Consider the following 4,876-nt stretch of genomic DNA (forward strand, 5'->3'; position numbering starts at 1 on the left):
CGGACTCGGACTCGGTCTCGGTCCCGGTTTCGGACTCGGACTCGGTCTCGGTCTCGGTTTCGGCCTCGGTCTCGGTCTCGGTCTCGGGTCCATCTCGGACTCCATCTCAGACTCCATCTCGGGTCCATCTCGAACTCCACCTCGGGTCCATCTCGGACTCCATCTCGGGTCCATCTCGGACTCCATTTCAAGTCCATCTCGGACTCCATCTTGGGTCCATCTCAGACTCCATCTCGGGTCCATCTCGGACTCCATCTCGGTCCATCTCGGACTCCATCTCGGACTCCATCTTGGACTCCATATCGGACTCCATCTCGGACTCCATATCGGACTCCATCTCGGACTCCATCTCGGACTCCATATCGGACTCCATTTTGGACTCCATCTCGGACTCCGTATCGGACTCCATTTCGGGTCCATCTCAGACTCCATCTCGGACTCCATATCGGACTTCACTTCGGGTCCATCTCGGACTCCATATCGGACTTCACTTCGGGTCTATCTCGAACTCCATCTCGGACTCTATATCGGACTCCACTTCGGGTCCATCTCTAGAGCCTCGCTTATGGCTCGCTTCGTGCTCATTCCTCGAGCACTTTGTTGGGAGTTCCACTCCCGCTCTCGACCTTTCAAGTCGGAGCTTTTAGTCCAAACGTGTTACACTCGTTTGGCTTTCGCTTCGGCCACTACCACGTGGCACCCTTCCAGCTCCACTTTGGGGCCTAGGGATTTTGTGTCTCACAACTCCACCACCCATAAACAAAGTTCGATGTCCTCATCGAATGGTGAACCATTTTATAAAGTAACACCCACATGTGTTACCATTTCCATCTTTGGCGCGTAGCTAATATTTGTCAATGGTTTGACATTGAAGGCTCACCATGCCTTCTCCATATTCGTCAATGGTTGGACATTGAAGGCTCACCATGCCTTTTGCATATTCCTCAATGGTTTGACACCAAAGGCTCACCATGCCTTACCTATCCTCTAAGGAGGGTAGTCTCTCCAACTTAGAGGCTGATTGGACCACATATAGTGGTTCTCTCCTTTTATTGGTTTAGTTCTCGCTAAACCTTTTAGAGACCCTTCTCTAAGTCAATCCCACTACTCCTTCTCGAGTAGTCTCAATTTCCATTTATTGAACGTTTGCACCTTGGAACTTTTACTCTTTTGACTTTTGGAAGTCAATTTCCTAGGTGTCTCCAACACCTTGCATTGCACAGATTGTGCAACTCCACTTCCCCATCCTAGGAAGTTCATTACTTGAGGGCACCATCTATTTCGTGCCACCTTGGGCACTAAGTTCCATTTATCATACTTTGTGCTAGAGCTGTCCATGGCCCTATCATTTGGCTACCTTACCGCTCTCTCCCTTGGAGCTTCCACTTTCGCCAAATCGGAGCAATTCGGAATCCATCCTTGAAAACACACTTCCTTTCCCGCAATTTGTTAGCGTCCAACACATTAGTGTTCCTCGCCTAACTTTGTCACTTGGATTCCTTCCAAGGGATTCCACGGCCCTATCTTGGCCACTCATCTTTTGCTCCTATTCGTTGATTGTTGCACCAAGCAACATTGAATCTCTACCTCCCTCCTTGAGGTATTCTTTTGATTCCATAGCAAAGGCTCTACTTTGCCAAGACTAGGGTGTTCACCCCTAGTAAGTCTCTTTTAGCATCTTCTGCTGTGGGCTCTATCCACAGCCCAACTTTGTGACCCTCCTATAGGTCTCTTTAGAGACTACTTTCCTTGGACACACTATGCCATCGCAATGACATAGCTCATTTCCCTAAGGTGCTTTTCCCACTTGGTCACCTTGACCAAGCCACACCATCATCAATAGTTCAAATCAACACTTTGAACTAGGAACCTTATTCCTTAACCCAAACAAGGACCTTGTCCTTATTTAGCCACAAAATCACCTAGTGATCTCACCTCGGCACCTTAACAGGTTTGCCAATAGGTACTAGGTCTTCCAGACCTTTAACTTGTTAATTACAACCCCGGGGGCATCCCCCACATTTGGCGGTGCGCCCAAGCCAGCCCTTCCGGCCAAGGGTCCATAGCAATTGAGACTGGGTGTCCCCATCTCATTCACCACGTCCTTGGTGCCACTGGCACCAAAGTGTTTAAGTTAGATATGCTGAGCCACACTAAGTAATCTAACCGTGCATCACGACTCCGGGGCATCCCCCGCTTAGCGGTGTGCCCAAGCCAATATCCTCATTGAGAGTCCATGACCACCGAAATATGAGTGTCCTCATAGTCCAAACCATCACCACGCCCTAGTGATTTGGGACTCGAACCCAAGCACTAGAGGGTCGGGACTCGAACCCAACCTCCGTATATACATCTACGGAAGGCATCATCCAAGATGCCTGGCGTGACTCCCCACGCCGGTGCACCAACTTATACTTGAAGCGCGCTATAGATCACAACTTAGGAACCTAGTTCCTCCCCACTGCCAAGTCCTCTCACTTGACAAGCCTGTGATCATGCATGGACTCCTCCATGCTTGGCCCCATGGCCCACCCTTTTTGAAGTTATCAACTTCAACTAGGGTATTTGTTCCCCTGACTTGCCAATCTCGCTTTGGCAAGTCCTCCGACCACTGTAACATGGTTCCTGCACAAGCGTGAAAGCCCTTGATCATCGACTTTCGTTCAAAGCCTTCTCTTTGAACACTCGGGAACTACTTCCCTAACCTTGATAGCCTTGCCTCATGGCAAGCTTCAAGACCACGCTTCTGCTGCGCCATTCTGATTTCGCGCGTTCCTTGAACCATTTACGCTTGGCCTTTCTAGGTACTAAGCTACCTAGAATCCTCTTTGGGAACTTTGAAGGAACTCTGTCCCTTAGCTTGCTAAAGCCCCCCCTTTTTGCAAGCTTTTCAATTACCATATAGTCTAACATGGACAATTCCATATTTTAGACTCTCCATGGCATCGCGGTTGCTAGCGGCAACACCCTCGAGCCCCCACTTGATTCTCCACTCCCCGCTGGCATAACCAACCTTGGTTATGCCCTTCGATTCCTATGGTTCGGTTCTATCCCCTTACTTCTTGCTTTTGGCTTCACACCTTTCCTTCGGTCATTCTCCTCCAGACCAGGAGGATAACTTTGCACTTTCTATCATGCCTTAGCAAATATTCTTAGGGATGAACCTACCCGATAGCCTAGGGAGTGGTTCCTCAATCCAGATATGCTCACCCTATAATCCCACACACCGGGATTACTTTGTTGCTTACGGGCCTTTGCATGCCCATCGCTAGCCTTGCCAAAATTCCATTTTTGGCTTTGTCCAATTCGAGTAGACAGTCTTCTCCTGTCTCCGCCACCTTAGACATTTGGATAGCACCTACTATCCATCATTCGCTAGGGACTTAGTCCCTTGGGCCTTATCTATTGCCCTCGCGACATCAAACACCACCTCCTGGTGTTCTAGAGTGTTCGGGTGTCCCAATGACGGCTTCCTTGACAATGAGTATTTCCTTTTATGACATTGACTTACTATATCGCAACATAAGCAACTTATCCCCCGTAAGGATATATCCAACTTCCCTATGCCATTAAGAAGGCTTGGGTAGCTACCTCCTACCTGTTTAACCAATTATTTTGCACCTCTTGCTTAGTTGCCTCGTAGTTGTCAAGTCCTACAACTCATTGCTGGTGCTTTCACACCTCCATCATTATCTGGGTCACCACACTCTAATTGCATGCTCTGCAGCTTAGGCTATGCCATTCCCATTTCTATTGGGATTCCTTTGGCAAGGGGTTCTCATGACCCCACCAACATAACCTCAAGGTATCACACCTTGGCACATTTAGTGTTTCCACACCATCGGCTCCACGAGCCTACCTCTATGACACTTCTTCTTTGTGTCTAAGTCTTTGCCAAGACTAATACCACTCTTTCTCATGCCAACCATCTGTTAGCACTGCATCATAGAGGTCACACACAACTTTGTGTCAAAGTTGTTTTCTTTTTGGGAACACCTTTCCCACGACTTTGGCATGGCACATTTTGCCATCGATGAGATACCCTCTGTTCTCATCCTTGGATCCTATGATCCCCCCCCCATCCTTTGTGGGGTACAACACACCTCAGTCCAAATGCTTCCATCAGTCCAAATTGTACACGACTAATTTTTCCATTCTACTTTAGTCACTTAACCACACCTCCGACCACTTGGAGGAGTCTCATTCACAACCTCCATCAGTCCAATTCAGGACTTGGGACTTGCTAGCCCCGAGAATGGCATCCATGCCACTCAACATTTGCACTTGGTCCAAGTGCTCCACGTGTCCGATCCCATGACCGACACTCAAAGGTACTACCGACATGGCAGCTTGTTATGCTAAGGCCATGCCCAATCACCTTTGCCACACTGGTAGTCCAATACCACTTGCATCACAGTCTTGGCTCTCCAAGACTAGGCAAACCATCCGTGAGTGGTCATCTCAGATCCACTCCTTAGCATCCTTAGGATGCCCACCGACAAGGGGAATAGCCTTCCCCAATATCCCTCTGTCAGTCCCCACTAAGTCCCTTTTTGCCCTTGGCCGTGTTTGCCAACACTGCCACTGGATCGAGGCCCACAGGCCCGACCACTAAGTCCCACGGTCCTCTGGGACTTCCTCACCGCACGACTGTGTCCTTGGTCACTGCCCCAGAGGACTGCTCCTCTTCCTTTCCACAGTCTGGGCCTTTGGGATAACATTTCGGAACACTGTGGCCTTACGCGAGCCACCTGGGTACTCTCCCCGCCTTCCGCCCTTGGGTGCTCTAGCCATGGGCTTAGAGTGAGGTTCCGTTGAGCCACGCCTGGTATCCGAGTAGGTAGTGCCACCCACACTTGGACTAGGAGCATCGGCC

The sequence above is a fragment of the Selaginella moellendorffii genome, unplaced genomic scaffold, assembly GCF_000143415.4.
Source record: "Selaginella moellendorffii unplaced genomic scaffold, v1.0 SELMOscaffold_23, whole genome shotgun sequence".
NCBI classification, from domain to species: Eukaryota; Viridiplantae; Streptophyta; class Lycopodiopsida; order Selaginellales; family Selaginellaceae; genus Selaginella; species Selaginella moellendorffii.